Source organism: Haliaeetus albicilla, chromosome 1, assembly GCF_947461875.1.
Source record: "Haliaeetus albicilla chromosome 1, bHalAlb1.1, whole genome shotgun sequence".
Lineage (NCBI taxonomy): Eukaryota > Metazoa > Chordata > Aves > Accipitriformes > Accipitridae > Haliaeetus > Haliaeetus albicilla.
Genome location: NC_091483.1, coordinates 20,787,313 through 20,810,005, shown reverse-complemented (window position 1 = coordinate 20,810,005; position 22,693 = coordinate 20,787,313). Strand labels below are relative to the sequence as shown.

General features: G+C 39.1%; 1 protein-coding gene across 3 annotated transcripts in view; it reads left to right on the top strand.

The window, feature by feature from the left end:
- ARHGAP24 (Rho GTPase activating protein 24) overlaps positions 1–22,693 on the top strand; it is a 278,923-nt gene that overhangs the window by 60,885 nt on the left and 195,345 nt on the right. Inside the window, exon 1 of one of the 3 annotated variants that reach the window (XM_069781420.1) lies at positions 63–78. The exons of the other annotated variants lie outside the window; for them this stretch is intronic. The gene's annotated coding sequence lies outside the window, so the exon portion shown is untranslated. Of the gene's footprint in view, positions 1–62; positions 79–22,693 lie in introns of those variants that run through there. 3 annotated transcript variants of the gene reach the window in all.

Genomic DNA, 22,693 nt, shown 5'->3' with positions numbered 1-22,693 from the left:
TGTTATTTGATGGTGTCACTCCTGGGACACTGCTTCAGAGATCTTCTTCTCCCAGCATGAACAAGAAGGCTGTGAAACGTGAGTTTTACCATTTCTTACTTTCATAGAGACTACTAGAAAATGGTATCTTAGCCAAAAGGACATATTAGTTATTTTTAGTCTATATATGACTAGGCAGTAAGTATTTTGCACCTTACTTAGGTGTCCAGTAAGTAATGATAAATTACTGTAAAATACCTGGTGCAAATACCCAGTAAAGAAAATAATTTCTAGTCTGTGCTGTTATACCAAATGCTGAATGAACCCAGGACAATGAAACAATAAAGAAAAGGTCATGCTACTACAGCGGTGGGTAAAAAACTGGAATAACGGGATACAAGCAGTGCTACTGAGAGATTTCAGAGGGACATGCCTTTGCGGTATTTCAGTTTCTTTTTCGAGGATGTGAAAAAAAAGGCAGTTATCACTGAGGTGTTGCTGCAGACAGGTAGGTATGACAGGGAGTAGATCTGATTTCACTTGCAGACTGATTGTCTGATAGTGATGCTGGACTGCTAGATTGTAGACAGAGCAATTGGGATGTGTTGATAGATGTGGAAATGTGGCATGAGGAGCTAATTATTTCTCAAATGACTCGTCAGAAAATTCTGGCTTTTTTTTGCCTTGGAGTTCATTAAAAGCTTTCACCTGCCATTTAGCTCTCCCATATAAGTCATTATGATGTTGAGACAAGAAGGATCCTTAGGTTTCTGCTTTGAAAATAACAGAGCTGCTTATGCCTTCTCTGGCAAGGGCAGGTCTGTGCTGCTGGGCTGTGTACCGAGCCTCCAGCCTTGTTGGAGAGGAAAGGAGGGTATGTGTAGAAGCATTCATAGTTCCATTTGTAGTTCGTGACATGTTTTGTAGGAGGTGATGCTGCTTAAAATGCACAGCTGGGCTGCAAGCCCATGGTGTCCCATGAACTTAGACTTCTGAGGAAAAGTTAGCTTTGGTAACTTTGCTCACTATTGTGGCACTATGACATACATTGTTAAGGAGCTGAATACCCTCCTCTGCTTTATACTTACAGTGTCTTAGGCTGGTGGGATTGTCTGGGTATAGACAAAACCAAAATTGAGTGTCTGGGGCCTGTGACACCACTCAGTTGTGAAGATACTTTTAAGTTAGGTCATACTTATTTTTTAATGCCACATCCAACAAATCTCTGTACAACATGGCTCTTGGGGGAAAAAAGAATATGGTAGCTGCAATAACATTTTTTCACTCAGTGGTTTGATTTTTGAGCTGCAGGAACATTCCTCTTCTTTTTGTACTTTCTTCTTGGAGAAAAAGTGCATTTTCTTTTGAATCTTGGAGGTGCCACATGATGAACTACTGTGTGTGTGACAAGTCAGTGGGCTGTTCAGTTTCCTCTGTCATGTATCTTAAATAGAGGGCTCTAATGTGAACACAGTGTCACGTACCTTACTGATTCATAGCCTCATTGCTCTTTTCATCTCTAGCTGGGGATCAGAGGTCCATTGTGAGATATGGTTTTGTATGCATCTTATTCAAAGTAGTCTTGAAGTACTCAAAAAATCCCGTCATACTTCCTGTTAAATCTACACCTTTCTCTCATGGAAGACTTCTCTTTGCATGTTACCGAGCTTTATAAAGTCCTGGTTTTTAATATGCGTGGTGCACACCTTCTCTACATCTTTATGTATTGAAAGACAGTGTTTCTTTTCCATTTTCAATTCCCTAACTTATTAAGTCTGGGATGGAAAGGCATATAAGATAAAAAAGAAACCTATTTTACTTGAAGAATCATCCCTGTCTGCCCAGTTTTACTGTTATGGCATGCTCACATAAAAGAAAAGGTGGACCATTAGCCAAATCTTCCGCCGAAGGAATATTTAGTAATATCAGCAAGGTAAGGTAGTCTGGGATTTCCAGAAAGAACTGCTCTTCTGCCCATCTTTTCTACCTATGTAGAATTTCTGCTATTTAGAAATTGTGACTTGCAGTGCCTACAGCTGAAGGTCTTGCATTTACCCACCCCAGTGCTTTTGAGAATAAGTAAATAAGTAAGATAGAGTAGGTTTTCTTTTATATCCCTAGATAAGATTTATTCTTGCCTTTGATCCACCCTTTCATGATTTCAAGCAGTAAAGAGGTAATGTTGGCCTGGAGAATAACCAAAGGTATTAGGGGATTGCCTGGAAGCATGGAAACCAAATAGCAAGCATGTCTAAAATCAATCTGTATGGGGAGATTACTGACAGTTTCAGCCAGTAGGTGTTGAATATTGGCTGTGGTATGACAGTATGGCTGAAAGGATACATGCAGTCTTATGGATGCTAACTTGGAAAATATTAAGTGTGGAGCTGGTGGTAGCAAGGTCCTTTTTAGATTAGTGTGAAGTTAACGTCTGTGCTTAAAAAATAGGATAAAAAGTTGAGCTCAGAAATGACCTGTATGTGCTGCTGGAGGTCTGGAAAAAGTAGATTTTTTGTGTGTTTGTTTTCAGAAGCATGCAGAAGCACAGCTTTTTGGCATCTGCTATAGATGACTAGCAATGAAAAGGTTGAAGTCTTATCGCAAAAACAAAAAGGTGATTTATTGGAAATGTCAAGGAATAAATCATGGAGCCTAACAGGCCTGTTAAACAAGCTTCTTGGTTTGGGTATGTTTAAAAGCAGGAAGGCTTGAATGGTTCTTCTAGTTTATAAACTTGGATGCCTAGACAGATTGCTTGGAAACTGATATGAGCAAATAGTTTGTTCTGAGACTCATTGAAAGTGGAACAAAAAGAAGCTGTGTTTTTTGGCTAGTCCATCATTTGCAGAATTTTTGAGGCTAATAAGGTAGGAAAAAGTAAAGTAGTGTGGAAACCGTGACATGATCCTGTAATTTCTCCCCCTTTAACTGGCCTATTAAAATTTTACAGAGCTCTTTAGAGAGTGTTTTTAAGCTGCAACTTGTCATATTTTTGGTGGTGGTGGTGCTAAAACACCTCTACAGAAAGACTGGGTGTTTTAGCTGAAAGCTTATGTGAAAATACATTAGTTTTGACTAAGTTGTCGACAAAAGATGGTGTTGGTGAGACAGAAGATACTCATTTGCCATCCTGGGACAAAGAGCACAGGGTAAAATTGCTGTTTGGTTGGAGTGATCTGCATTTTTTTTTTAATATTACAGGATTTTTACTGACCCTGTTTAATATATATATCCTATGTCATATAGTATAATAAAATTGTCAGTTCCATTGGTTTAAATTACATTTGAAATGAAAAACAAATAATGCTTTACTATTAAGTATCATCTCTCATTAAGGCCTTGGTACTCCATTTAACATCAGAATGGCTGATTGTTTTGGTTATGAATTTTGTGAAACAATAAAGGAAGGTGCAGAGGTTGAAAAAAATTCTCATGGTAGGTGTTCTAGATACAGGAGAATACTACTAAAGCCTCTGAAGTTGGGAAATGGGGAGGAAAGCCTTGGTCTTAACACTTGTACAGTTAGGACAGGATTGGATTGACTTGATAAACTGGTATTGTTCAGACAAGGAGTCCATGGACAAGGAAGGAGGCAGTGATATTTCTTGTTTGGTTTCTTTGTTAGATATATCAGAGTTACTTTGTCTTAGAGATCCTGAAAACATAGTCCTAGATCCATTGCTGCCAGTTTCTGCTAGTGGCATCTAGGCTTAAATTTGGCCTTGTGAGTGAATTACAACTTTTTTGTTTGACTTGGCAACATTTCAACAGCTAACAAATGAAATTCAGATGTATGTGACTGATACTTGATGCCATATCACTGTATTTTTTAGCATTACATATTTTCTTATGGACTGTCTAAAAGTGCTTAGTTTTCTAGTCGTAATGTTTTTCTATCGATTTATCTTTTGTCACCCACTGGTCTGGCATATGCTATGCTAGTTTACTCTGAGAAAATCTTGTAGAATTACCTTGATTTGCAGGGAGATAAGTGAAGGTGGTTGTCTGCAAAATGATGTGTAGAGTGGGGATCTACAGAATTCTCTGCTGAAAATGGATTGTGGAATCTGGAAAGTGTATTACAGGAAAAATAAGACATTTCAGCCTGCCTCCTTGAGAAGTGCTGTTGTATTGTTTTAAACATTGTTATTCTCGTTGTCCATACAGATGAGAAATTTAAATGTAATTATGTCATTTGCAGACCTGGGGAAAAAAATCTCCATGGTAGAAAATCAGTAATTGCCATGTCTCTCCCAGCTTTTGCAGCACTTCACTTTACACAAGGTGGCACTTTTTCAGTGTATTTGCTTCTTGTTAATAGTCATGCTTTATGTTACTTAGTAGCACAAATGTGTACCTCTGCACAGCTGTTAAACTTTCCAAGACATTTGTGAAAAGGAAATATTAAATGTGAACAGTTTGCAAGTGTTCCCTTGCAAGAAAATAAATTCTTTCCATCAGTCAGGAAATAGACACTGTATTGTGTTATTGATCATAAACATTGAGCACAACCAAGCAAAATACTGGATTTTATCTCATTGTAGAATTCAGGAAAACTTTGAATAGTTCAGGGTGGCATTTTACAATAATGCTGCATTAATTTGAGCATTTGGGGTGGGGGAACAAAAAGTTAAGTGATTACAAATATCTTAAGTGTTTTAGTGCCTTGAGAATAGTCTTAAATGTAATGGTGGACTTGAAACTGCTGCTTTTTTTGAGCAATGATGAAAATGAGCGCCCCATCATTTCAGTTAGCCATCCATAATTTCATGTTCTCACTTAGGATATGTTGCAACATTTTAAAAACTACACATATAGTCTTAAGCATCAACAAATATAAAGTATGTTATGAATGATTCAGTCATTTCTCAATAATTAATTTAGAGCAAAGGTCTTCAGTATAACATACTTTTTTGCATAGTTGTGCTAATTTTGGTGTGGTTTTTTGCAGCTAAAATGGAGAAGCTGTTCATCAGAAACGTTTTAGTTATCAAAGTACAATGAACTCTTGTAAGCTTGTGTGATGGCTGAATATGAATATGCTATAACAAGAGCAAATTTTTATCATTCTTGACAGCCAGATTTTGACTGGCCCCTTTTGTGGGCGTGCAAGGCTGGCAGATAAAAAACCCCAAACTTCTCTGGAGACAACAGAAGACAAGCTTCCAAGTGTCTTTGTGTTTGTAACCTACCTGAGGGCTGGTTGTAATTGCAGCCTCTGTATACAATGGACCAGAAGGAATAATATTTCATTACTGTGTGCATTCATTCAGGTAACGTACATGGCACATATTTAACACAGGAGAGGGCTCTGAGAATTTCATGGACAGGTTTAGGGTATGTTCCTCATATGTGGTGATATTATGGATCATTTCCACTGAGCATTTCCTATCCTCTCTACGTAGCAGTATGTTTTACAGTTTGCCATGTTGGCTTTCAGACCGGTTCTTAAAAATTGCCCCAGACCTTAGAAAACCTAGCAACTGCTGTGCAGAAAACTGGGAACAGTTAGGTGTGGATACTAATGTGCCTTCAGTGCTTTTTGGACTTACTGTTGTTCAGTATGTCAGCCTGCTATGGAAGTTACTGTCAGCAGCTCCACAATCCATACTATTTTACCAATACAGTTTGATACACCTTTCTTTCAAGAAAGCTATTACCATTGGACTTAGTGCTGTTGTTGTTGTTACCCTAAGTGTTGCAGACAGTGTCTTGGCATTCTGTTTGCATGAGGGATCTGGTTTGTGACCTCATGATACATCTGCTGTGGGCTTTTGATAGCTGATGTAATTTTTCCCGAAACAAAGGCTTCCATTTATATTGTGTTCAGTATCTCCTGAAATCCAATAAAAAGGGCAGAAAAAGTATTGCTGAGAAAAATGCAACACATACCAATAGAACAAGAATCAGGTAAACCTCATATAAGAAACAAGTATAAAGCCAATAGTGAGCTGAAAAATGATTTTATGGTTATTCCAGTTGTTTGTGTCAATCTACAAACTGAAAGAGGAAAAATTCTTGCAAACAAAGTCATATAGTTCATGGAATAAAAATTATTTTAATTGTTCACAGGTAAGTATGTTTCCTCATTACTGCTGTTTTGTCCATCACATATCCACAAGTTTGTTCATATGCTTAAATCCTTGGTTTTGACCTGTACAGGGTAGATGCTGTCTTAGTAAAAAACACTGTAAAAATGGGAAAATTTCTTTACATACAGTGGGAATCATTAGCAGTGAGGGACACTAAGTTGTGTTTTCCTGAACTGCTGTGTTTTCATAAATTCAGAACCACATTTAACATTTTGAGCTTGATGTGAAATCATGCAAACCTCAAAACATGGGAAATCTGAAACAACTGATGGTAGTAATACTGAGAAATCTTTTGGCCAAACAGTAAAATAAGCATGTGTTCAGAATATATATTTTCTGTTTATGTATAGGATCCTCATGAACAGCTTTGGGTTTATGGAATCATAGTCATCAGGATGATAAAGATGTTTGAATACTATTCAAAGCATCTTTTTTTTAGTACAAATTTGGATGAAGTCATAGAGCGTGGAAAAACTGAACTTGTGCCAAATGGTGTACATGCATTTCTGGCTGTGAAGAAACTGTTTGATACAGGAGTAGTCCTCACTGAACACTTGAAGGCTTTTGCTGGGCAGTGGAAAGGTGGTGCTCACTTTTGTTCTCCAAACAAGAGACCATTTACTCACTTAAGCATGCTGTGGGAAGGTAACTTCGATGGTTTATATTGCTGCCAGTGGATATTGCTGATGCACTTCCCAAGCCACTGATTTGCTGGCCTTAGTGAGCCGATGTTTATCATCTTCCACTTTAAGTTGTTGTTTTTGTCCTTGGTGTTTGCACCCTTCAAACATTTGTGGAATGTTTTGTGTTCTTTTCTTGGCTGTCGTGGTGTCAGTCCAACCAAATGCTCATCTTCATTCCTCTGCTCTGAATGTCTTCCAAGTTCCCTTTGTTGTTTCCAGTGGAGTAAAATCAAACTTGGTAAACAAGCTGATGATATGTCGATATGATGTATTATTTATAATATTGAATTAGAAAGCAAGTTTGCAAGTAATTTGTTATATATTACCACTCTTAGGGAACTGTAATGAAGAAAGAGATCTATGTTTACTCTCTATTCCTTTTAGGCTATTTTTATCAGAGGAGGCAAATTGTATTTTTCAAATACAAATCTTGCAAGAAATAGGCCAGAGTTGCAGTGTCTTCTCTGTTTGTTCTTTGTCCATCACATATGATTCTTGCAGTTCTCATGAGGATCAAATCATCTTAGAAATCTTAAAGGCAGGTTTCTATCCAAGAGCAACCACTTCACTGCCTTAGGATAGGAAAGAAAAATCCAGAATAGCTTTGACAAAGTCTGAGTTTTGTAGATTGTTCCATCACTTCCAAATTACCACTATCAAAGCCTTTTTTTCCAGGGATCCTAGGACAGCTCACTAAGGTTTTGCTTTGCAGATTCAAGCTTTAAATACTTCCTTGGGAAAAGGTTTGTCGCAGGGCTTCTTAAATGGTTGGTTCTTATGAAAATCTGGACCATGAGGTGAGTTATACCAGGATGGTCCACACGTCCCAGCGATGAGATATCTTTTGGGGTAACCCAGATTCCTCAGCAGTCTTTCAGGAAATGTGACACTGCTGTGAGAGCTGCTTATGTCCTTTCTTACAGCAAATATGCAGTAAAATTCCCCAGTGAACCATAATAAAGGTAATAAAGCAGCTTTGTTCTGGAAGACTGTGTTGAAATCTGTTCCTCTTAGAACTAGTTTTGATTTTTTCATTCTATCATGTGCTGTGCTGCTTATCACGGGCTTTTTGGTTTTGCCAACAGAAATCTGCCCCTTCTTCTGGTTGGTTTGGTTGGTTTTTTTTATTTCTAAACTGGGATTAGAGTTTAGCAAATGCGTATTTGCTGGAGACAAGAACTGGAAGTCATGTTTAAAATATTTTGCTTTCATAATATCCAGATGTGTCTAGACTTCCTTTGTCAACTGTGGTGACGACATCTCAGTTTTCTTCTTTTCCTTTCATTTTGTGTTCTTCACAATTGTGTAATTCAAAGGATAAACTGTGGCGTAGTCCTCCATGTAAAGTGTGACACAGGGATATGATCTGGTTCCCCTCAGCATCTGTTCTGAATTGAAATCATGTTCTGTCTGCACAGAAGAGCTCTTGCTAAGTGTGTGTGCATGTCACCTTTTCATACTGTTGGATTCCCACTTCTAGGAATTGTGCAACACTCCAGTTGGGCGTTGTGTTGAAGAGGGCTGGTCAACAACTTCCCAAAAGGCTTTCCCATCAGAAAGAACTTATTTGTGTCAGTGTAGCCATTAGTGTAAGCTTACTACTTCCATGATTTTTTAAATTTAAGTACTGCATTGCTAGATTTTGAGAGCGTATTGTAAACTAGTGTTTAATATAACAAATACTATACTGTGTGTTGACTTTTAAGATATTGTGATGTTTCTGAAATGATGAGTTTCAATGAAAAGTAGGACTCAGATTCAAGTTTTAGACAAGAAAATATTTAGAAAGTTGGGAGGGTTTCTTGAGAATGTGAAGTCTAAGGTTCAGTACTGTCTGGTAGGAATGTGGTCATAATTGCACTTTTAACAGTCTTAAAAATGATGCTATTCATCTTCTCAGGAGCTGTTATGCATACTTGAGCTTGTACATGGATTTGGCAGTAAATCACATACAGAGATTTATTACTAGGTATCAACTTAAAGTGATCACCATGATAAATGCCTACTTCTTTGTTTATATTGTTTTTCATTTAATATTCTATATAAATCTTGTCCCTGTAATACTGTGAAAGAGCTGCCATCTGACAACTCTCTCTCTCTCCTTTTTTTTTTCCCCCCTACCAGCATCTCATTATCTTCTAGATGGAAAGAGCTGGTTGCGATGTTTTCTTCAGACTTTGAATTGTCTCCTGCAACTTCTGCGTGATGGCACAATAGCTGCAGGCCCTGGATATATAGTGTCAGTGACATGTTGGTTACTAGGTTCATTTGTCCCCCAACAAAAAAAGATTTCTTCGGAAATGGTCTCATCCTTGCTTTATGATGGCTTTGGGATTGAAAAGATTATAATCAGGCCCTAAAGTTACCACTCAGGTAGTGGTTCCCAGTTAATTTTCTGTCCTCATACTCTGGTTATATCTTGCAGAATTAGCGGTCCAGAGCAAATATCACTGGGAGAGTTGGGTGCTTCTCTTGAATGCCTTTTTCAGACTTCTACAAAATAGTTGGTAAATGTTTCAGAGTTGCAAAACCAAGTAAAATGGAGAGGTTATGGCTGTATTGCTTTGTGTGATCTCTTCTCCTCCTTCTGTGTGTTGTTTTTCAGTGAAAACTCCTTAACAAAATACTCCAATGAGCACCTCTGTTATGCCATTTTCTGCAAAGATTTGTGTACCCATGGCTGTGGTAGATATTGTCAGTCTTGTTACAGGACCAGCAAATCAAAATGCCCTCTTGGTACAGCAGACAGGTCTGTTTTGGTTGCCAAAAATGTGCATTCTTAGCTCATTACCCTTCGTGGGAAAAATGAACCATTTATTATGGACAGAAGCATTTTCTTACACTGTTCTTTACAGTGCACAGGTCTGTTTAGGAAGGGGAGGAACAGTTGGTGGAGACTGGTTTTAGCTTCTCTGCTGCCATTTGAAAGGGGCAAGTGGAGTTTTTCATGACTGCCTTTGCCCTACCTCCCTTATATTTCTCAACTGTTGAACCAGGTGTAGAGCTGTTAAAGGCTCAACACAGCTGCACAGCTGTGCCAGTGTTATGCTTGGATCACCTATATGGGTGTTTGTGCAGGAAAACCTGTATGACTGAGCTGGATAAAAGTAGTAGTAACTAAATCATTGCCTAGTAAATTCCTGGGAACGTATTTTGCTTGTCCCAAAATATTTATAAAGGGAATGTTCATTTGCCAATTTTGAGCAGAAGAAAATAAATTGAGGTAAATTTATGAAAGTACTGTTTAAGGAGGGGGCAGGGGGAAAGAGGTGGTTTAAAATCAATGGTTTTAACATACACACTCCTCCTCCACTTGCAGTTTTTTGGATCCAGAAAATGAACCCAGGCCTCTTTCCTATTCATACTAGTTTTTTAAAATGAGAAGCTTTATAGATTGTCCAACAAGCTTTAGAGAACAACGTGAATTGTTGCAAGTGAAATTTTTCATTGATTTGCTTAGTGAGTAACAGTAAAAGACATATCAGATTTTTTTTTTAAGTGAAACTACTGACTGGATCTTGTCCCATTCTGCCAAAAGAAAACATCGATTGGTGTCATCCCTAGGGAAAACTTTGGTGCAATCTACAGTGATCTGATAAGAGTGATGAAAATTAAGTAGTTCTGTTGGCGATTTAGGTCTACATATCTTGCACTTAGCTTTCAAACTAACTGTATTCTTCAGCCAGACACAGTAATTAGTAATTTTGAAAAATATGGGCTGTACAGGATTTTGGATGCTCAGACGCTGAGAAGAACCTCAACTGCTCAGTTTTGGTGAAAGATTAGCCAGATCCTTAACTTGCTACTGGGGAGGAGGGGGGCATTTCAAGATCAGAGAGGTGGTGTGTCTCAAGAACTTGTTTCTCTTTAAGATTTTGCCAGGGATAGATTCCAGTATTTCCCTGTCTTGCCAACCAGTAAAGCAGCTTGCACAGTTGCGAGCCAGGTTAGCTACAAATACCTGTTTGTAATTCATCATCTGAGCTATGAATTCAGTAGAGGGGCAGACCTGAGAAAGTGAAATGATTGACCTTGTTTTGAGTCATACCAGTTCTTTATGAAAATTAATTTATCTAAAATGTATGAATGAAACAAATTATAGGTTAAGTGAGCTGTATTTCCTGCATAAACAGTAACATAGTACTGGACCAATTAATGAACTTCCTAGCTGAATGCATCCCAATCTGCCCAACCTGAAGATGTTACTTGATAGACATGCCATTTTAAAGTACAGTTTCTGATGCCATCTGACATTACCATTATCCCTGATCGGGTCTTATTGTTCCTTTTTTATTTTATCCATTGCAAAGTATGTAGGGCTGAGTGTTGCTTTTTAATGCACTTGTAAGTTGTAGTTCACACCTGCTTTATAGACCAAGGAATGTTATAAAGTTCATGTGTCTATTTAAAAACAGAGTAACCCAGAAACAGAGATGTAAAGCAATAACTTTTTGACCATAAGTGAAAATTTCACCTGTCGTACAACTCATGTTACTATGGAGCATACTCTTGAAACCCTTTTGTAAAAACTCATCTTAGAACAATTTTCTCCCTCTGCCCCTAAAGACTGAAGATTACCTGGGCTTAAATTGAATTTAACTTCTCATAATACCTTGTAGGCTGGCCATCTTCTCAGAGTTTGTATTTTTGCTGGTACATGTGCAAGCTTGAGCATGTGTGAGTTTCCATCACAGCAGCTGGGTGTGCTGTCATATGGAGCAGTTAATACTGACAGTTAAGATAGATACACTATTGATGGGACAGTGCTCTAGTTGTGTTCAATACTATTGGTGATGTAAGAGTGGAACAGATATACATAAAAGCCAAATAAATTTGCTGTTTTCTTTTTCTGAAGCCAGCCAATACTGGTTGTACTTGCCTTCTTCATAGCAAATTTATTTCGGAACACGTTCTTAATAGAGATAGTTGCAAGAACCCGCATGCCCTGCATAGGCAAAACCTCAAAAAAAAAAAAAATCCAGTGCCAATGGTGAGTTTTGGTAAAGGTTCCAGCTGAATTTATTCATATCTGTCTTGCAGTTGGAGTTGCATGAAAGTGAGGAAAATATGACAATGCGCAGTTAAGTTTTCAACAGTACTAGAACTGAAGAATTTTGGAAATAAACTTATGCAACTTCTTCAGTAGCTATACAGAATCTGTATCAATGTGAACAGGATATCTGTATGGCTAGATCAGTAATACTAACCATACTATGTGTTTTACTCATGAGAATAGTCCCAGTGAAGTGTATATATGTCTGGGAAGAAATATTTGACACTACTTGAACACCAAAGTGTGTGTATGCTTGGAAATGCAGTGGTAATGCTCGAACTTTCAGGCTATTCACAAATTTTTTGTGGCACTTAAGCCAGAAATAGCTGCTCCTTTGGAGACGTTTCAAGCATATTCTGTGAAAGGACTGATGCATCAACTTGTGGCATGGATAGACAATTTTCTGAATAATCAGCAACTACTAGAGAAAGGTATCACATGAAAAATTTACATCCTACCCCCATGTGTCAAAACTACTTAGTGCAGAGCTTACAGATCAAACTAATTCCTGTCAAACTATGTACCAAAGGATGGAGCTTTGGAAGGAGAATTCGTTCACCATTAAATAACTTACAATGTGTAGAAATATTTTCAGAATGGGGAAAAAAAACTGGGAAGCTGGGATTTAACTGTGTGCTTTTAATGTTTTGGATTTAGTCAATGTTATGTTAATATTCGAGGACGAACTAAACATTGAGGAAGCTAAACATACACCCTGGTTAAACCTGTGTTTGCTGTCTGCAACACCAATTAAAAGAACAAAGCCACCTACACATGGTGGAGGGAATAGCTTCTTTTCACAGTGATTACCAGAAGTTATATTAGTAATGGACATACAGAAATGTTCTTCCTATGCTGTGACTATTGAAATAATAAAATGAGCAAGGCTTATATACTGGTGGCTGAGATTGAGGACTGCAAGTGCTTGTGCTTTCAATTTCTCTTGGTTAAATGTCTTGTAGGCTTTGGTCTGTCTTGGGGGTGTTGGGAAAATGATGGATTTAGTCCTTTGGTCATGGGTTTCCTGGGCTGCCAGTACTGAGAGGTGTACATTCTTTCCCCTTTTGTCCAATTTCCTCCCTTTGAAGTGGAGATCAGGCTTCCATTGAAAGCAGAGGTTGTCCAGATACATGACACATGAACATCTGACTTTATTTGAGGGTACTTGAAAGGCTTTTATTCCTTTCTTTTAACATTTCTGTCTCGTAATATCATCCTAAATCACACTATGAAATGAAATCATAGTAGTTACTGCCTAGATTCCCCGTGTGTTGTAGAAAGCTTAATGCTTTATGTACAGGATCTTTCAAGGCCTAGCTGAGATTTTAGCTGCATTGTCTTCCATATGTTTGCAAAAAAACTTTCATCATCTGCATCTAATTTAGCAGGGAGCTGGAATGCCGGAAACATATTTTTGTTCCTGATGAAATATAACTGCAAGTACTTTGTGAGTGAAAGCATCAAATTGGAGTTGTTTATTTATGTAAAGTGGAGAGGATTTCCAAGTTCTAGCTGCTTTTATCTATTTATAGGTTATGGTCCATATCTCTTTGGTGTGGCCTGAGCCTGGAGGGCTGTGAGGAGCCAATGCTGAAGTCATTAGGTCACCCATGGTTTGACTTAGCTCTTGGTGTAGGGTAGAGGAGGCTTGCTGCTGCTCAAGTCTTGCTGCATGTATTTGTGTGACGATCTAAAGTCCTTAATGAGCTGGCTGCTCCTGTAGGTTTCTTGCATATCCTAACAAAAGACACTTGGTGATGTTTGTTCTTTTAATATCTTGCGCTTAGACTCTTCAGCTGGCCTTGATGCAGAAGGTAGTAGATGATACTGCTCTATTACAATGCCTAGTCACAAATAGCAGCTGAATTAACAATTTTATTTTTTGTTTTGCTGAAACTTGTGGCAAATTTCATCATCCTAAGAGGCAAAGTGAGTTGGTGCTTGTAAGCATTGGTATGTTTTGTATGTATTTCATCCTTTCTTTTACCAGCTTACTGCCAGGGAAGCTGAATGCCTTCCACAAAAAAAATAAGTCTGACATCTGTTAGCGGTGCTTGATTGTTTTTCTCTCTGTCAATTCTGAAAATTTTATGTATAAAGTTATTTTTTATCTCTTTGAAACTTCCAGGGCATTTGACTGTTTTGTTAGGAAATGCAAAGTCAAAGAATTGTTTTTGATGAATCTTGCTGTTTACTCTAACAGTTCTGAAGCGGCACCAGCAGTCTTATGTCTTCTAAAAGACAAAGACCTTAGGAATAATTGAAAACAAAAAAGTGAAGAATTAGAAAAGCTTTTCCAGAGCTAATGTAAAAAGAGAATTCAGGTCACAAGACAATAATCAGGGCATCTGTTCTGCAAACTCCCTAAGTATGAAGTTCTTCATGTTTTCTAGAAAACCCAATTGTTGCTGCAATGTCATGCATTATTTACACTGGCTAATCTGTTTTTTTAAAAGGTTAATTATATTTTTCCATTCATAAAGGTTGAAATATTGTCTTGAGAACCATTGTGTCTTTTGGAAGATAAGTTGAAAAATCTTACTCTGTCTGCATCTGTTCTAATTAAACTTGGTTCCTAAATTTGGATAAGTGATGAATCAAGCTGGTATAAAACAGGCGACTTTGAGCAAAAATTACTTCCTATAGGGTTGACATCTAGAAATTTTACCTTCCAACTTGGAAGAACAGAGTTAACTTTCAAATCATTACCTTATCAAGAGTAGATGAAAAAGTAAGAGTGTAGTTGGGGTTGCAGATACAGAGAAAAGGGAAGTCAAGTATGAAGTTACTAGAAGAATAGATTAATTTAATTGCCTTACATTGCCTTTTCTGCAATGTCTGTTCTAGAGGTTCATTTTAAGTATAATTCTTTGGGAAAAATTGTACATAACTGATAGTTTTAAAATAATAAAAGTCACAGTTGTAGCTTTTACCCAGCTCTACTGCACTGGCTTACATATGGAATAAACTGTGGGGCTGATTACTGTATTTCTATTAGCAGTCACCTCACGTAATTCATACTTTCCAGAAGGCACCTTATTCTGCAAAAATAAATCGTCAAACATTCTGTGCTTAGGCAAGTAAAGAGCTGCTTGAATTTGTGAGGCACTGATTTAAACTTCTATTGGTTTCCTGCACTGATAAAACGTGTTGCTTTTGAAATGCAGGATGGTGTTGGTACAGGTTATAGATAACCTGAAGGTTACAAGTGAAGAAAAAAAGGTGTCCTTTCCTTCTTTCTAAAAAAAAATATTTTTGAAATGGCTATTTTGACACCTGCTGTAGATGACAGAGGAAAACCAAAATATTCTATGAAAGGAATTTGATTTTGTCCTGTTTTCCATATCCTGTAGCCACCAAAAAGAAGGGAAAGATAAGAAGACTTACATATGCATTACTCGGGGCTACTGAAACTCCTGGAAGAGCAAAACTGCAGGAACATAACAATGAATTGGTCCTTGAACAAAGCTTGAAACTGCATACAGTAACTACCATGTACAAGTTGTATGAACTGCAAGAAAGGAAATAAACAGTTCAGCTAATAGTAAAAGATTAATAATATGAGTAGGAATTCTTGTAAAATAGCACTTGGGAATCCTGACATCTCTCTTCATGAGGACAACAGTGTATAGAAGATACATTTGATATTTAAGTGCAAGGAGCTACATTGCATTATATTCCTGTTACTGTTCTCCCTCTTTTTCTCTATTCAAGTCCTGGATTGGAGTATGAATTAGGTCAGTGCAGTTCTACTCTCTGTCCTTTTAAAATATGGATTCTTGTTCATACCATTTGATTTGTGATCAAGTTTCCTTAATTTTTATTGTTGTGAGCATTGCATAGCAAGTATGTCCCTCCCAGCTTTACGATGAGTTTATTAGGCTGGGAAGGCCCTGTTCATTCAGATGTGGTTGTGGTTTTCTACATGTAGGAAGGCCTTTCTGTTATATTTCCTTCTTTATTATTCTGTGTTGTTTACTCATTAACATTGGCTGGCTGATTGTATATATCACAGAGCTGTTGTGGTTTCTCATCTGATGATGACAATTTTTAAAGGTCTGGTGTCACTGAAGGGGTGAAGCTTGAGGAGCCAAAAGGAGAGTCATTGGGAGAGGAATGCCTGTTTGTCACATTGCATGAAACTGCTTTTCCACATGAGGTGCAAAAGGAAGAGCAGTCTGCATCGAGACGAAGAATGTACTTTCCTGCTAGTGAGAAGCAAGCTAACCCTGTGCTACCAGAGAGGCAAAGACCTCAGCCAACAGCATTGCTAGAACCATTAGCACAGCAAAATGAGCAGATCAGCCTCGTGATCCTAGTCTTCAAACATGCTTGCTTGGCAAGTTGATGACTGTTGTCTGCTGTTAAGTTGTATCTGTAATATCCACGTGAAAGTGGTTACTTTCTCCTGTCCTGTAATTTATTGCTTCTGATGGCATGCTACAAATGGGAAGGAGTTTTATTCAGTCATGATTAAGGATGTAATTTGGAGGGAGGCAGGGGGTGGGTTCGGGGATGACATAGTGTATTAGCTAGCTGAGCAAACTAGTAGGTAATTTACAGAGACTGTCTTGACATTAAGAGCACAATATTATGTAGAATCATAGAATCGTTTAGGTTGGAAAAGACCTTTAAGATCATCGAGTCCAACCATTAACGTAGCACTGCCAAGTCCACCACTACACCATGTCCCTAAGCACCACATCTACATGTCTTTTAAATACCTCCAGGGATGGTGACTCAACCACTTCCCTGAGCAGCCTGTTGCAATGCTTGACAACCCTTTCAGTGAAGAAATTTTTCATAATATCCAATCTAAACTTCCCCTGCCGCAACTTCAGGCCATTTCCTCTCGTCCTATTGCTTGTTACTTGGGAAAAGAGACCGACACCCACCTCACTACAACCCCCCTTCAGGTAGTTGTAGAGAGTGATAAGGTCTCCCCTCAGCCTCCTTTTCTCCAGACTAAACAACCCCAGTTCCCTCAGCCGCTCCTCATAAGACTTGTGCTCCAGGCTCCTCACCAGCTTGGTTGCTCTTTTTTGGACACGCTCCAGCACCTCAATGTCTTCCCTGCAGCGAGGGGCCCAAAACTGAACACAGTACTTGAGGTGCGGCCTCACCAGTGCAGAGTACAGGGGGATGATCACTTCCCTGCTCCTGCTGGCCACACTATTTCTGGTACAGGCCAGGATGCTGTTGGCCTTCTTGGCCACCTGGGCACACTGCTGGCTCATATTCAGCCGGCTGTCAACCAACACCCCCAGGTCCTTTTCTGCCAGGCAACTTTCTAGCCACTCTTCCCCAAGCCTGTAGTGCTGCATGGGATTGTTGTCACCCAAGTGCAGGACCTGGCACTTAGCCTGGTTGAATCTCATGCAGTTGGCCTTGGCCCATCCATCCAGCCTGTCCAGGTCCCTCTGAAGAACCTTTCCACCCTCAAGCAGATCAACGCTCCCACCCAGCTTGGTGTCGTCTGCAAACTTACTAAGGGTGCACTCGATCCCCTCGCCCAGATCATTGATGAAGATATTAAACAGAACTGGCCCCAGTACTGAGCCCTGGGGAACACCACTTGTGACCAGCTGCCAACTGGATTTAACTCCATTCACCACAACTCTTTGGGCCTGGCCATACAGCCAGTTTTTTATCTTGGTATCCAAGCATCTTGATGTGTCAGCATGATGACTGGTGGCTTTTGGCAACTCCCTGAGAAACTAATATCGTTCAAGAGTTATTCTAACATGTTTGTTTCCCTGTTGATTTGTTATAGTCAGCAAATTTTTGAAAGATGAAAAAAGAAACTGAAGTGTGATGAGTAACTTAAATCATCACAAAAAGCAAATGTGTATCTTGGAGATAAGCTGGCATTGTTTCCAGAGCTAGTGCTGAAAACATTTCAGAATTAGGCACCAAGTGTTTTAAGTATAGGTGTGAGGAAAAGGAGACCTGTGTTAGAGAGGAAGAAACATACTGTTTAAAATAGCGCTATATCCTTCTGGTAGTGCTACAGAGATGACCCAAATTCAGGTCCATGTATACTCCTTGTCATTTCATGCTGTAGGGTATGAGGTCAGTTAAAATGAGTGGTAACACGAGTAACACTGAAGTAAATTCTGCACGTTCAGGTTTGTAAAAAGAGAAGCCCCAACAATGAGGTTTTTTTTCCTCTTTCACACATGAACTACAGAAATCTGTTCATGGGGTTCGTATTTCAAGGTGTACTTGTCCAGTGCAGTAGTTGCAGGCTTGTGAAATCACAGCCATTTAAATGGGGAGAGAAAGGAAAGTCAAGAAAGCAACAGTGCAGAGCAATGATGTCCATATAGAGAGATGGGTTATTTTGGTGGGGGGAGGGCAGCAAGGCTTCTCTGTTGCTTTCACTACAGTAATGTGAAATAGTAAGGCCCTCTGAATGTAGGTGATAACCTCCTTTCCCTTGGGCACACTGATATTCTGCTCTGCAGATAGTGACTTAAAACACAGACTCTCCTTACTGTAAAGGGAGTTAATAAGAGAAGGTAGATCTTGCTGGCTTGTTCTTAGCATTATTTTATGCTGGTAATAAGCTCTGTTGTTCATAGCAGGAGGAATTTATATTCTCAGGATACCTTGCCTCTCTTAAAGTAGATGCTGAATAAATTGAACTATGTAAACATGAACATGCTTAGCACAGTTTCAAAGTGGCTGCAGATTCAGGACCTGCCATCTTTGGATTGTTTCTCTTTTGCTTTTGCGGCTGTTTTGCTGAGTATTAGTCCTAGTTAATGCAATTGTATCCCTTGATGTAGCCTACTTAAAACCTGGAGAGTGTCTGAAGTTGCTTTGCTACTAGCTAGTGCTCTTTTTTTAAGTAAACAAAACAAGAAATGTTTACCTTAAGTTTTGTGTAGGTAAGTAACATGTACATGTGTCCTGTTTCTGAATAATTTACTAGGTGAATAACTTAACTTGTTTTTCACTTTTTTTTTTTTTTGTGTGGAGCAATGCCAGAAAAAGATGTTTACATAGTTTTAGCTTGTTTTCAGGTGAGTGAAGATAACCACTTACTTGCTAAAGTGCTCTTGACTTTAGTTCTGCTTCTCACTTAATTCACATAGCAGATGAGTGGGAGGAGGAAGGCTACCCACTATGGCTGCATGCAATTACACTCTATGTTGCGCAGATTTCAAATGCATTTTATGTAATGACCAGAAAGACATGCATGAACACAGAATGCTTTTAGAGAAGGTGTGTTCACCTTTTAACTGTGGGTTGTAGTAACAGAGCCTGAAGACTGTGAGTGCAATACAGTACAGAGTTGCATCTTTGGCTTTAATGGTTCCTTCAGTACAAGCTGGAGAAGTAGGTGTTAGCATCCATGCACAGATTGACCTTTTAAAGGATAAGGACCACATGAATTTATACCATTCCTCCATATGAATTCATTTCAGAGTCAAGGGGTACTATTAGGAATTTGGGGACAGTATTTGCTTAGAGCTTTACTGGAAAGGGCAGTGCCACAATGGCTTTATTAGTGTAGTATAGCATAATTTTGCATTTACTAAAACAATATAGTTGGCATAACATACTCGCTACTGCTTTCTAAAATGTATAGGAAGGATTGTGGACTGTATTTTTTTGATGCAAACTTGTTTTTTTAAAAAGTGAAATGTTAATTCTGTAAGCACGAATTACTGCTTTTCCTGGGCAGAAGATGGAAATGTCAACTACAAAGTAATGGTGCTTATTTTGAGTTGGCTTTTTCCATGGAAAGACACACATCTGCTTTTAAAAATTTTTACTATATTGTCTCCAGTATTCTAACATGGAAATTTATGTCAATATGGTTAATGTTTTTAAGTGACAGAGCCAATTACCATTTATATAAAACATTTCTGAACAGCATTAAAACTATACTGATTTCTGTTTAAAAGTAGGTCTATTTTAAGTTTAGGTCCTGCTGGGGTTGGCACACAGAGAGGACACAAATCTTGGCACTGGTGCTGAGTTTAGTGGGAATGGAAGCGGATGCACCCTTGAGTATGCCTAGTTTGAGCCTTTGGTTCTGCCTTGTCCGTGTTTATTTCAGTTGGGACAGTGCCAAGGTACTCCCTGAAGCTGGGTGGGTGCTCACTACCTGTGTACAGTACATGCCTACCTGTTTACTATCCATATGCTCTTTTGGATGCATACAGTACATGTGTAATGTGAACACACACACCATTAAAGTTGCCCCCAGGTGCTGCACTGTCCATGAGCCTCTGGAGGGGGTGAGAAATGGACGTGGTAGTTCAGAATTTCAGTGCAGGCAGGTGCTGTAATTCTATCAGTTCTTCTGAGACACTGAGGCAGGATGCTCCCAAGCGCACATTTCAGTGATGCTGTGGTCCTTCTGGGGAACACATTTCCAAATGTGAGATGTATACTTCAGAGGATCTCTCAGCAGAATACCAAATGCTGCTGTTACTTGAACTTCTTTGAACTGAAAAGGAAACACATTACATTGTACTTAACAAAGCAGAAGGAAGTAATTTCGCATGAAATGTTAATAGTAAATATGTGAAAAATAAGTCCACAGGCTTCTGTTTATCAAATGTGAACTAATGTAAGACTTAAAAGGTAATTATGGGGTGGGTTGAGGTGGCTTGAATCTTCCTTTGTTTCTACTGTGGCTTCTATGGAGGCACCCAGAAATAACGTTCCTCCTGCTCTGAACGTCTGTGTATCAGGAAAGATGTTGCCAACCAGTACTTGCTGTGCTAGCTTCTTGTTGCCAGAGTTGGGACTTTGCTGGGGCTGTATTTGCTCCGAGCAAGAGATGAATCTGAAGTGTGGTGCAGGCAGCAAATGTTCCTCTTCCTCCCACTTTCCAGCAACCACAAACTGTTTTTGCAGAACCTCTGTGCTCCTTCAATTTAGAAGAATTGCAGCAGATTTGGGAGGAGGCTTTTGCTGCCATAGACAGACTAGAATGTGTTTTTCCCGCCTGTCAGTGTACTTAGTGAATGTAACTTGTAACATCTTAATTCTCTTGGTCAATTTTACAGGGAATATGGAAGGCCTGGACTGCTGTGAATAGGACAACATGGAAAATCCTGTTGTGTTGGATTTCTTAAAAGAGCATGCAGCCTCGTTCCATTCTCAGTGATTCACTGACAGAGAGCTGCTGACATCCATACTCAGATGCCTTTTGCCATCAGTCTTTGAGAACAAAGAGTAGTGCCAGAGATTATTTTTATACTTTGAGAGATCATCTGTTGAGATCATGCTTGGACACAACTCTCAATCAATTCTTTTGTAAGTGAAGCCAGTAAGTGCTGAAGTATTCACCACTCACATGTGGGAATTGAGTTACTTTTAAACTGTCCTTAGGATCACTTTCTCCATGTGAAGTATGAAGCTGTAAACAGGGTTTGAAGTTTTTCAGTGTCAGATATTCAGAGGCAGTGTAACCCATTGGTTCAGAGAGACATCTGGGAGTTGGAATATCTTTTTGCTGTTCCAGATGCTGCTGTTGACTTGCTCCCTGACCTTTTCACTGCTCAGTATTTCAGCTTGTGAGACTTGCCAACTGTTCTGCATTTCTTTGTCCATCTTGCATCACTTGACCCTTGAGCTGCCAGAGGCTCTTTTCTGTCTTGTCTGTAGTTTTGTATGTTTCTCCAGATAGTTACAGCTGATTTTCTGCTGTATGCAATTTCTCTCTAGCATTGCCAGTTTTACAGAATAAGACACCTGAAGTGGAAGCCCGGGCAGAAACCTGGAAGATCAGGGACCGTTCTAATCACACCTTCACTTTTCGAGTCACATTGGTAGCAGCAACCTTGTCTTGCAACTGTGTGTTATCATGTGAGGAAAAAGCTGAGGATGTATGTGCATAAGTAACACGCAAAAGTGTAACAGTGTTATCCTTGTAAATTGCTCCTTAAGCCAGACAGATTGTATGTAAATGTCTATCAGTTATACAAGTCTTCTACAGGTGAAGTCCATCTTGACTCAGAAAAGACAGTGGGATTAGGAAGTGATGGAGATAACAAAATGTCATTTCTAGGTGTCAGAAGAGAGTCTGTAATGGACAAAGTGCTCTTAGCTGTGCAATTTCATTAGGCCTCCTGCTGCCGCAACAGTAATGGAAGGACAAGAAAGGGTTTACCTGAATGTTGCTGCATGGATTTAAACAGAATAGGACCTAATGGCAAAGGCAGCAAAAGTTAACCTGTGACAGTTACCCAAAATACTGATCTGACAGCATGATGCTGTAGTCACAGAACTGCAGTTGCTTTGCTTTACATAGCATTAGCTGACAGATATGGGGGACGCTCTGAAATACTTTGTTACCCAGCTATCTCTACAAAGGAAGCCAAAATGATTTCATTGCTGTGTGGGGAAGTAGTAAGTTCTAACAAGTGGAGAAATGATATGTTTAGGACTAACTCTGAGCTCCATTCAGTGCTGGCTGCAGAAAGGACAAAGGGGAGGGAAGAGGTTCTGACTGTGGTCCCCCCATCTGCCAGTGTTTTGTACTAAAGACCACACTAAATATGGAGGCACTACTATTGATCATTGCTTTTTCAAGAGCAATTACAAAGTGCCTGTCACACTTCAGCTTCCTATCTGCCAGCTTGGGCTGAGTGCTGTCCTGAATATAATAGGGCAGAAGTTTTTTGAGAGACTAGTGTGTTACATGATTCCTAAAAGTTAAGTAAGTCTGATGTCTGTCAGTGACCCTAGACCATGGGCAGATTCATACTGGGACAAGTGCAGCCGGTACTGTGCGTATGGTGAGGGAAAGTGAGCTAGTGTCCAGACCTCATCTACAGGGTTTGAACTGTGCACATGTATACTAACACTAGTCACAACCACAGAAAATAAATTGGCACACACAAAAGTTGACTTTTCAAAGG